General features: G+C 45.6%; 1 protein-coding gene and 1 long non-coding RNA gene across 2 annotated transcripts in view; one reads left to right on the forward strand and one right to left on the reverse strand.

Moving 5' to 3' along the window:
• MRTFB (myocardin related transcription factor B) overlaps positions 1–12,332 on the reverse strand; it is a 249,810-nt gene that overhangs the window by 134,884 nt on the left and 102,594 nt on the right. The gene's annotated exons all lie outside the window — the stretch shown is intronic.
• Positions 8,171–12,332, forward strand: part of LOC142021886 (uncharacterized) — a 37,150-nt gene continuing 32,988 nt past the window's right edge. The window contains exons 1-2 of the long non-coding RNA XR_012647808.1: positions 8,171–8,312; positions 11,432–11,569. This is a non-coding gene — a long non-coding RNA (uncharacterized LOC142021886). The remainder of the gene's footprint in view (positions 8,313–11,431; positions 11,570–12,332) is intronic.

A 12,332-nucleotide genomic window follows, 5' to 3' on the forward strand; every position in this document is an offset into this window, starting at 1 on the left:
CCAAGAAGCTGTACCGCTCTAAACCTGCTGGAAGGCCCCGCATTGACACCAGAAAGACGGCAAACTCGGAGAAAGCTGAAAAGTTCAGAGAGACCCTCCAGGAAAATCTGCACAGCGGCCCTGGGGGCGTCGATGCGACATCCAAATGGCAACATCTGAGGGATACAGTTTATAACACGGCCTTGTCGGTGTTTGGAAGAAGAGCTAGAAACACGAATGACTGGTTCGAAGCTAACTCTGATGAGATGATTCCAGTCATTGAAAAGAAGCGCACTGCACTCCTGGAGTACAAACGCTCACCGAGCCAGAGTACCCAGCAAGCACTTAGAGAGGCCAGAAGAACAGTACAGCAGACAGCCAGGCGCTGTGCCAACAACCACTGGCTCCAGCTATGCAGCAGCATCCAGACCTGTGCCGACTTTGGTAATCTCAGAGGAATGTACGAGGGTATGAAGAAGGCATTAGGACCCACCCAGAACAAGATGGCACCTCTGAAATCCAAATCTGGTGAAGTCATCGCTGACAAAGCCAAACAGATGGAGCGCTGGGTTGAGCACTACTCCGAGCTGTACTCACGTGAGAACATTGTGGTTGACGCAGCCCTCGATGCCGTCGAGCTCCTACCAGTAATGGACGAACTGGATCAAGAACCGACTGTGGATGAACTGAAGACAGCCATCGACAGCATTGCAGCAGGAACGGCCCCTGGTCAGGATGGTATACCACCAGAGGTAATCAAATGTGCCGCGGACACACTCCTGGAACCCCTGCCTGAGCTACTGTGCCTGTGCTGGAAAGAGGGTGAGGTTCCACAGGATATGCGTGACGCTAACATTGTAACGTTGCATGAGAACAAAGGAGACAGAAGCGACTGCAACATCTACCGCGGAATCTCCCTCCTAAGCGTCACTGGTAAACTGTTCGCTCGCGTCATCCTTGGCAGACTCCAGAAGATTGCTGAGAGGGTATACCCCGAATCGCAGTGCGGATTCCGCGCAGAGAGGTCTACCGTTGACGTAGTCTTCTCTCTAAGGCAGCTGCAGGAGAAGTGCGGGGAGCAGAGAAAGCCACTCTACATAGCCTTCATCGACTTGACCAAGGCTTTTGACTTGGTCAGCAGGGATGGTCTGTTCAAACTGCTCCACAAGATAGGCTGTCCTCCACGGTTACTCAAGATGATCCAGTCATTCCACGAAAACATGAGAGGAACCATCCAATATGACGGCGCATTATCGGATGCTTTCAGAATCAGGAGCGGCGTCAAACAAGGATGCGTGCTTGCTCCGACGTTGTTTGGGATCTTCTTCGCACTCCTCCTGAAGCATGCCTTTGGATCTTCAACAGAGGGCATCTTGCTGCACACAAGATCTGATGGGAAACTGTTTAACCTTGCAAGGCTGAAAGCCAAGACTAAGGTGCGAGAAGTCCTCATCAGAGACATGCTGTTCGCAGACGATGCTGCTGTAGTGTCTCACACAGAAGACCAGCTTCAAAAACTGCTGGATCGGTTCTCCAAAGCGTGCAAGGACTTTGGGTTTACCATCAGCCTAAAGAAGACGAATGTACTCGGTCAGGATGTTGCTGAATCCCCATCAATCAGCATTGACAACTATACCTTAGAGGCTGTCCATGAGTTCGTTTACCTCGGGTCCACCATCACTGACACCCTGTCGTTGGACACTGAGCTAAATAGGAGGATCAGAAAAGCGGCCACTACTCTGTCCAGACTCAGCAAGAGAGTGTGGAATAACAACAAGCTGTACACTCACACCAAAATGCAAGTCTACAGAGCCTGCATCCTCAGCACCCTCCTTTATGGCAGTGAGACTTGGACCCTGTATGCCCCGTCAGGAAAAGAGACTGAACGTCTTCCACTTGCACTGCCTCAGGCGCATCCTTGGAATATCATGGAAGGACAGAGTGACCAACACTGCCGTCCTCGAGCAAGCTGGAATCCCAACCATGCACACCCTCCTCAGGCAGCGTCAACTCCGCTGGCTTGGCCACGTCCACAGGATGAATGATGGAAGGATTCCAAAAGACATCCTGTATGGTGAGCTAGCCTCTGGCAAAAGACCTCCCGGACGCCCCCAGTTGTGCTACAAAGATGTCTGCAAGAGGGACCTCAGAGAGGTAGACATCGAGCTGGACAACTGGGAAGAACTAGCAGACGACCGCAGCAGATGGAGGCAGGGGTTACACAAGGGCCTTCAGAAGGGCGAGTTGAACATCAGACAGCTAGCAGAGGAGAAGCGAGCGCACAGAAAGCACAATAAGGACTTGCCAGACACCCACTACATCTGCAAGAGATGCAGCAAGGACTGTCACTCTCGTGTGGGTCTTTATAGTCACAATAGACACTGTAAATGAAGTCCTCAATTGAAACTTTAAAGGGCGCGAGCCATAGTCTATGCAGACTGAAGGATGCCTACTAAAGGAGTTATACACTCTGATATGGGGTAAACCTTGTGTATCTGAGACTCAGTTGTACCCATCTGAGTCCTCATTTAATCTCCCTCTGGCAACTTCTACACTCGCCCAAAACTTCGAAATGGCCATGCAAATGGCCATTTCGAAGTTTACTAATGAAGCCCTGAAATACATATTCAGCACCTCATTAGAATGCCAGCAGCCATGGCACTTTGAAATTAATGCGGTTCGCCACCACGCGGCTTGTCAGGACGGGGTTCCTTATCTGCTGTTAGGAATAAGGAGATTTCGAAGTTGGCGGGGTCCTTTCGAAAAGGAGCCCCATCTGGACAAGCTGCACAGCAGCGAGCCACATCAATTTTGAAGTGCCACTCTGCCAGCATTCTCATGAGGCGCTGAATGTGTATTTCAGCGCTTCATTAGTAAACTTTGAAATGGTCAGTTGCATGGCCATTTTGAAGTTTTGGGCTAGTGTAGACACGGCCTCTGTGAGTAAAAATAAACTGACAGAATCCACCAATTTTAAGAAAAGTTTTTTCTCTCTTCCTGGGGATGGTATGTTGGAACCCCCTTGGCCAAATGGACCCAAATTAGGATCACTAACATAAACCCATGTCCTGTTGAGTCCAACTAACTGTGGGTGTCAAAGCACCTAGAAGAGCTGATCTTTAAAGAAAAGCTCATTTTAACCTGAACTAGAGAAGAGCTGTCTCTTTGCTAAAATACTTTATTCTCAACTTTAAGGGTTGATAAGTTAATATACTCTAGGTCATAGTAGAAGTTAGATATGGAAGTATGAGTTATAGAAATTTTCTGGGGCAGGAAAAACCATAGTTTTTTCACATACTGTAAAAAGTCAAACCTCTCAAGTCATTACTTTAAAACGGGGGTCTCCAACCCTTTTACACGGAAGATCACTTTTTTAAACGTAAGGACTTCCGAAGATATAAGCCACCCCTTCCACAAAGCCCTGCCTAACTCCACCCCTCTCTTCCAGTAATTCTCCCCTACCCTCACCCACTTTCATCTACGTGGGGCAGGAAAGGGCGAGGGTGCAGGCTCTGTGAGGGAGTTTAGGTACAGGAGAGGGACTGCATGCTGGAGCAGAGTTTTGGAGTGCAACAGCAAGGAGTGCGAACGGTGGGAGCCTCTTCCTGCACCCGAACTCACTGCCAGAACCCACACCACTCCTGTACCCCAATCAATTCCAATTATTAACAAAATGTTCTAAATATTAATGTGCAAATCCTTATTGATTTTGGTGAAAATTGGAAAAATGAAAAGAAATATTTAAGAACACATGGAGTCCTTGATACATATCTGGTTAGCACATCCAGCAACTTAGCTATTCTTGGGGTATAATTTATAGCAGCTATTAACACATTCCAGCATAAAAATACATGCCATCTCAGCTGATTATCTCAAGACAGTTTAAAAACACTGCACCATGAAAAACTTCTCTCCTAGCCCGAGGCTAGAGCCACAATACAGTGGAAGATGCACAAAACGATGCTCTCAGTGGGCAACATCAACAACTGTACTCCTTGCAAGAGATGAGTAATAAGGAAGGTCGACAGGAGAAACACTCCCATTGACCTTCCGCTGTGTGAACAGACATAAAAGTCAACCTTGGCTAAATTAATTTTACCTAAGCAATTGGCATAGCTAAAATAGCCTATCGGTGGTTGATTTCTATGTCTAGTATAGCCATAAAGAAATAAGACTGATAGGAGCAAGGGAGAAAGAATACCCATCTAGAAGGCTGCGAATTATAAATGTTGGCTGAATCTCTCCTTTTGTGAAAAATCTACCTTCAAAGGATGAATAAAGAAGCAAAAAATAAGAGTCCTAAACTTGTTTAACCAGCAGCATCAATTATCATAGTGAAAGACTTTATAACAAAAAAACAGATCAATCATAAGAGATGGAAATAACCTTCTTAGAGAAGACACCTGAGAGGAGGATCACAGGCCATAACTAAAATGGCAACACACAACAAAGATAATCCACCTTGACTGATCCACAAACTGTTCCTCTTTGCATTTAGCTGTGACTCTCAGAGTACCTTTCTCAGACCTCAAGAATTTTGTCTCTCCAAAATTCCTCTCTTTCACCAACAGAAGCTGACCCAATAAAATATATTTCTCTCTCTGCCTTGTCTAATGAAGACAAGAATGAGAACTACTGGGTCTTTGACAGGTTAGATCAAAGGAGAGAAAAAAATGCAGTCTACAGAAATTGAAGTCTTGGGCCTGTTCTACACAAAGGCCCTGTGTAACATAATTTGGTTGACCAACACAGCTAGGTCAGCAGAAAAGTACTTTCATGAACAGAGAGAGTGACAGGGTGAGGCCAGAAGCCTACAGAAGAATTGTCCTATTGTGGGGGGATATATTAACTCTAGATTAAATAAGTCCCTACTCACTGAATAAACTAGCAAGGGCTGATTCAGACCCAGCAGGAACCTGCCAGAAGCAGTCAGGGCAATAAGACCAATTAAAACACCTGGGTTCAATCAGGAGGCTTGTAAACTCAAGGAAGCCAGGGTAAGTAGGACAGCTAGAGCCAAAAAAGAACCATCTGAGACTGGCTATAAACAGGTTTCTCTGCTACTGGTTCAGGACTAGGTGAGAACTGCAGGAGATAATGAGCAGCAAGAGAGAATGAGAGGCGTAGATACCAGCGCGTAAGGAAAGTGCTGCGGACTGGTGTAGTGAAGTGACTTAGGGTGCGTCTACACTTCCAGATAAAATCAATTTTAAGTTAGTTAGCCCAATTTTTCCAAGTGCCTATCCTCAATGTAAATTCCATTATCTTGATTTATGGACCACTAAAATCGACATAATATCAAAATCCTAAAATCATAACAACCTGATGGGTATACTGTTCAGTTCAAATTTAAAATTCTGAATGAAGGGTAGTGAGGATGCACCATGTCTTTAAATCAAATTCATTAGCCTCTACAGATGTCCCGTATGTGCCCCACAATGCCCCACAGTTCTCCGCTCTGCTCTCTTACCTCTTCACTGCTCTCAGGTGTGGAGGCATTAGGCAATAGGAAGGCCGTTATAATTCAGCATCTGGAAGCCCATGGCTGTAGCGTCATGAGAAAGGCTGAAGAATCTTTTTCTTTGCTAGGAGTGCAGCTGTGGGGTCTGTGGTTCTGTGTATATCCCTGCTAGCTGCCTTTTCTTCCGCGCTGCCTGGCGCCAGACACTGGTCACTCATGCCATCTGTCAGTTAGGCTTTGGGTGGGGGTTGTGCTTGTCTGGTAGGATGAGAAACTTCTTTTCTGTCGTTTATATGTTGTCCTGGCCCCCGCATCCCCTCCCTTCCCTCGCCCTGGAGGTGCCACAGTCCGGAACATTCCTGTGCCCAGCCTCGTCACGTGGCTTGACCCCAAACCAATAAAAGGACACACTGAGCAAGATGCCAGGCAGCTTTTGTGTGGTGAGGGTCATGATTTTCAGGGGCTGGCTGTAGCTAGGGGTCTTTTAGCCGCCCGGGGGACATCTCCTGCTGCGGTCATGATTTTTGGAGATGGCTGTAGGCGGGGATCTTTTAGCCATCCAAGGGAAGTCTCCCTTGGCGGTCACAATTTTCGGGGTTGGCTGTAGCTGGGGGTCTTTTAGCCGCCTGGGGGACGTCGCCCTCAGCTGTTGCAATTTGTGGGGGCTGGATGCAGTCTGTGTTCTTTTAGGTGGCCATGAGAATCTCTCTCAGTGGGCAAGGTTTTCGGGACTGGTTGTAGCTGCCTTGAGTCATACATGTTTTTCATGAACAACAAGAAGTCTTGTGGCACCTTATAGACTAACAGATATTTTGGAGCGTAAGCTTTTGTGGGCAAAGACTCGCTTCATCAGATCTGTTAGTCTATAAGGTGCCACAAGACTTTTTGTTGTTCTCGAAGCTACAGACTAACACGGCTACCTCTCTGATACTTGTCACATGTTTTTTATAGTCTTTTTGTAATCTTTTAGCTGCCCCAAGCCATGCATGTTTCAATGAAGGCAGTGCATTAGCTCTACAATTACTACAGTTGTTGAAGTAAGGCTTGCAGCAGGGAATATTCTCCTAAGGGTCTTCTTTTCAAAGTACAAACCTGGCTACAGTCTGGGGTCTTTTAGTTTGATGAATCACTCAAATTTCAGCGTAGCAACTGTGTCTACTTAAATATAAGGGTCTTCTTTGGTAGGAACCCTAAATCCAGACTCAAGTTCCTAAAAGGGTCTCCATGGTTGGTGACAATTTTCATGGCTGTCAAAAGTCTACTGTATTCTAGCCACTCCAAGCCATTACTGATGACTCATTCAAGTTTCAGTGTACCACCCATGTCTACTAAAACACTTAACATGGCAGGGGAAAGAGGGGAATGAAATGTGAGAAGATGTCGTCATATACCCACAACTACTTATGGGGCCAGAATGAAACAGGGACCAGGGAACTGTGGGATAGGTTCCCACAATACACTGCAGCAGCACTTGATTTAAGCTCTATTTAAGCTACTTGTATGGGGCAGCAGTAAGTTGATTTTGTGGGGAGCACGTAGGAAGGTGAAGATGCTCAAAATTAGATGTATAAAACCCAGCATTAAAAATTGAATTTAATAAAATTGATTTGATCTCATATTGTACACACAGCCCTAGGGAATCATCATTGCCAAGCAGCTGGAACCTGAAACACTGTGGCAGCAGCTATGGCAGGGTCCCTGGACTGGGGCCCACCATAGAAGATGGGCCTCGGTTTCCACCATTTCCTCCATCCTCTATACAGCAGAGGAAAAAGATTGATCTGGTGGAGGGGGTTTGTCATGCCTAAATCACTTGGAGGAGCAGCAGAGATTAAGGAGCTTGGTTTTCTCTCTTTCCCTAAGCTGGGCAAAGATGAAAGTAGCTCACCAAAACAGCAAACTGTTGTCTAACCTGAGGGTTGCTGTGAGACTCTGAGGCAGAAGCTTTGTCACAATAGTTAAAGACTTCTATAGTTCATCCACTTCTCCATCAATGGAAAAATAACTTTTGCTCTCTGTACCTCACTGAAACAATAGCAACTGCATGATGTGATGTATACAAATGAAACAAGTTAAGTATGGTAGACTTTAAGTTTAATTAATGCAGAATAAACCAAGGGTACGTTTATATTACAGTGGCTAAAGAACTCAACTAGAGCACTGCAGCTACAAACAGATTAAAAACATTGTTTTAAATGTGAACATTCATGTCTTAAAATGTTATTTGGGATTTCACGTATACTGTCCCGAGATATGAAATAACCATTAACCATGGGAATAAAGGGTGCTGATCCTACTCTAGAGATTTGGTCAAAAGGGAAGTCCTCTCTCCTAAGGCATAACATTTTTAGTGACATGCCTATGACCACAGACAAAAAAAAAAGAGTACCAAACACCAATAGTGACACTACACTACCAACAGAATCATGCACACAGCAGAATAAACCCACATTTATTTCTGTAAAAGACCAATCAATGCAAGTGTTCGAGATCAAGGAAGTAAAGGTATTTATATTGTACCTGGGCTATATAATTTTCACATCAGGTAAGTATAACACAGACAACCCTTATGCTAAAAACAGCAGTGTGGATGCAGCAACATGGGAAGCAGCTTGAACTAGATTGCCCACGAACACTTCTTACTGAGGTCCTAGGACATTCCTGGGCAGATGGCCAGAGCCACTGGCCATGCTGCTGCGTCACACCGCTATCTTTAGTACACTAGTTCAAGCAGAGCGAGCACATGTAATTCCCATCTTAGGCAGGCATACATCTAGCTGCAGCATGCATATACCCCAGAAGATAAAGTGTCTGAATATTAGGTACCGGAGTCTCAATTTCAATGGCAAGATTATACTGGATTGTGTAATAGGTAAGTAGTGGGAAGTAGGATGGTTTGTAGAGAACCCACAGGAACACACATCTTAAAGAACCACAGTTACTGAACAAGGTAAGTAACTTCCTCTTCTTGGAGTAAGGTCCCTACAGATGCTCGCTCTACTGTAGGTGACTCCTGAGCATCGTCCCCCACGACTGCGGGACTACAGGTCTGGAACTGAGTCCGCCCTAGATGATTGCACCATGATATTGAATCTAGAGTCTGCAGCAGAGTCCCCAAGGATGCCATAATGTTATGTAAAACTAGATGGAGACAGAAATCTGCAGAGAAGTTATTTGGGTGGTGCAGGTTGCACCTCCCTCATCTGACACCCTGGGGACCTGACTGGTCCCGAACTGGGAATTTGCTGCATGAAGGAAGGTTCCCTGCCTCTGCCCATCCCCCAGCATAACCCTCCCTGCTGTTGGCTCCGCACCCCACTGGTCCCCATGCCTCCAGCCCCCGCACTTTGAGCCCCCCCGCAGCCCCTTTATCCTACTGGGATGCCAGCCAAGGCTGTTGGATGTGGCCCTGTGGACCCTGGCCCCAGTAAACAAGCCCCATCAGACTCCCCTCCTAACAGCCCCCCCAGCTCCAGACTCTCTGGTTCAGTAACATCCATAGTCCTGTGGGACCACAGATGTGGTTGGGCCAGAGAATCCTAGTTTTGAGAAGTACAACCTGTATAAGGATACCCTTGCAGAAGAGAATGGATGAGGAACTTGATTTTGTATAATGGGTACTAAATATGGGAGCTTTACACATGCAAAGCTAGATACCGTTTGAGGTGCATTTTGAGAGTCTTTGAGCTGAAACTGCTGTACATTTTGACCTATGTGTAACAGAGAGGAAGAATCTTAGAGACAAAGCTTTTGTCCTGTCTGAGCAAAGGTGAAGACTCTTTTCATGCAAACCATATTAAGGACAGTTCCCCTATTATCCTGTTGAAGTTTGGGATAAAAGGCTGGAAATTGAATATGTTGGTTCATATAAAATGCGGAAATCTCTGTGGGAGTGAACTTTGGATATGGCCTAAATGTGACTTTGTCAGGGAAGAACACTGAAGAGGGATATGTCATCTGAGCTACCACCTTCCCTCACTGAAGTCATAGTGGACTTCAAGGACCTCAAGGCTGAGTTCTGGGGCCGGTGCATTTAACATCTTTATTAATGACCTGGATGAGGGACTGGACTGCACCCTCAGCAAGTTTGCGGATGACAAAAAACTAGAGGGAGAGGTAAATTCATTGGAGGGTAGAGAGAGAATCCAGAATGACCTGGATAAATTGGAGGACTGGGCCAAAAGAAATCTGTATCTGGGGTGGAAGAATCCCAAGCATTATTAAAGGCTGGGGACTGACAGGCTCAGCAGCAGTACGATGGAAAGGGACCTAGGCATTATGGTGGATGAAAGGCTGGATATGAGTAAACAGTATGCCCTTGTAGCCAAGAAGGCTAACAGCACACTAGGGTGCATTTGGAGGAGCATTTCAAGCAGATCTAGAGAAGTAGTTATTCCCCTCTATTTGGCACTGGTGAGGCCACATCTGGAATATTGTGTCCAGTTTTGGGCCCCACAGTATAAAAAGGATGTGGATTTACTGGAGAAAGTTCAGCGGAGGGCAACAAAAATGATTAAGGGGCTGGAGCACAAGACCTATGAGGATATACTGAGGGATTTGGGCTTGTTTAGTTTACAGAAGAGAAGACTTAGAGGTGATTTAATAGCAGCCTTCAACTTACTGAAGGGGGCTCTAAAGAGGAGGGTGAGAAACTGTTCTCAGTGGTGTCACATGGCAGAAAAGGAGTAATGGTCTGAAGTTGAAGAGGGAGAGGTATAGGTTAGATATTAGGAAAAACTACTTCACCAGGAGGGTGGTGAAGCATTGCAATGCGTTGCCTGGAGAGGTGGTAGATTCTCCATCCCTTGAGGTTTTTAAGTCCTGGCTTGACAAGGTCCTGGCTGGGATGACTTAGATGGGGTTGATCCTGCGTGAAGCCGGGGGCTGGACTAGATTACCTCCTGAGGTTCCTTCCAGCCCTATGATTCTGTGATCAGGGACTCCATCTTCATGCTGCTTATGTGATCATCTTGAATTTCTGGGCTTTGATAAATTGTTTGGGGCTTTGAGGTATAGGGCAGGTCTCCAACCTCCCTTATTCTTCAGTATCAAGAACTAGCAAGAGTAGAAGCCCTTGCCTCTCAGCTCTGTGGGTACTGGCTCCTATTCTACAGAGATGGTTTATTTCTTGTCATAGTAGGCTTGTGAGGATGGTGCCTGAAGAGGAATGGGGAGAGGGTATTTGGGCAGGGGATGGTAAAATGTCTTGGATAATCTTCTGTACCTACTTGTCAGAGGGTATCTGTTCCCACATTTTGCAGAATTGGGGAGACAGCCTCAGAAGAGAGGGGACAGGTTGTGCAGCATGAGAGGATATTGAGGAGAATGATCTATAGGCACCTTGACCAACGTCTCAGAACAGTTGCTTTGAGGTGGAAGGTTGACAGGAAGTGGGCTGAGACCCAACTGTTTCTGTTTGGGGAACCGGGACATTTTTCTGAAGTTCATATAACCTCTGAGATGGATATTGTGATGACCAAAGTCTGAACGGTGGCTGAGAGTTATACTTTCTCTTATACCCAGAGGCATACATCCCAAAGGATTGCAGAGCAACCCTCTAAGTCTTTTAAGGTGTGGAGGGAGGTGTATGTCCTTCCTGCAAATAGTTTTGTCTCTGCAAAATGAAGGCCCACTACAGTGATGAAACTCCTTTGGGAAACTGGACAGTTGAAGCTAAAAAGGTCATCACAATGGCAACAGACAGAGTGTGCCACTGTGACAGTTACATCAAGCAAGGGCTTAGCCATCAGTTATTCATTGACTATGGCCTTGAATGTTTCCGTATGAAATTCAGTAAGCTCTTCATTTTCAGATAATTTTAGTAATTGTATTTGCCACTAAGGCTTGATAGTTCACAAAGCAGAACTGGAGGGTGGTTGGAGAATAGTCATAAACAGCAGTTTATTCTATCTCTGCTACACAACTTTGTACATATTTGATTCCTTTAACCAATTTGAACACTCACCTTTCTTTTTATAAATAAACTTTTAGACTTTAGATACTACAGGATTGGCAATAACATGATTCATGGGTAAGATCTGAGGTACAGATGGACTGCGTGTGCAGCTGGAACTTTGAGATCAGAAGAACCTATCACTTGATAAGACTGCTTTTAAGGAACCACTCAAGGTATGATCATAGCTTGTGATGTGACTCGATCACATCTTGTAGTGGTACAGGCTGAACCTCTCTAATCCAGAACTCTGTCAGGCAACATCTATAATTCAGCATGATTTTAATTAGCCAGACAACCACTCATCATGGGTGTGGCCAAGTTTTCTGCAGTCCCATGAAGTTAGTTTCCATCTACCAGTCTTGGCTCTCAGTGTTCTGTGCTATTATTTAGCTGTAATTTAAACCTAAATGTCTTATAAGAACCCAGTAAGCAGTGGAAGTGTTGGTAACACAGCTAGACAATATTGACCTCCTATAGTCCAGCAAATTTGCTCATCCAGCATTTGTTAGATCCCAAGGGTGCTGGATTAGAGGGGTTCAGCCTGTTTTTATAATATCTTGCCACCCACTATGCTGGGTCCTGGAACATTTTAAAGTCATCTGTTGTATACCCCAGAGGGGGCATCCCCATGCTCCGTGGTGGTGATGGTGAGCAATTGACTCAATAGGTAATTTCCTTTTCAATTTCAGCCTTTTGTTTCTCCCTTGCCTGTTCAGGGAGTTCAGATACTCTCGAAATAGCAGATGAAGGAGGATGTCTCTTTGATTGTTGATAAGTCACATTGGAACTATGGGGGTGAAGGCTATTGTTTCTAAGACTGCTAGAGATCCCAGGGCCCATTATGGTGGGAAATTAGTCCTGGTGATTGATAGCATGGCTGTCCAAGCTAGGCAGGCTGTGGACCAAAAGAATTATATGATTGAAGATTTGACATGG

This window comes from Carettochelys insculpta, chromosome 16 (assembly GCF_033958435.1).
Source record: "Carettochelys insculpta isolate YL-2023 chromosome 16, ASM3395843v1, whole genome shotgun sequence".
Classification (NCBI taxonomy): domain Eukaryota; kingdom Metazoa; phylum Chordata; order Testudines; family Carettochelyidae; genus Carettochelys; species Carettochelys insculpta.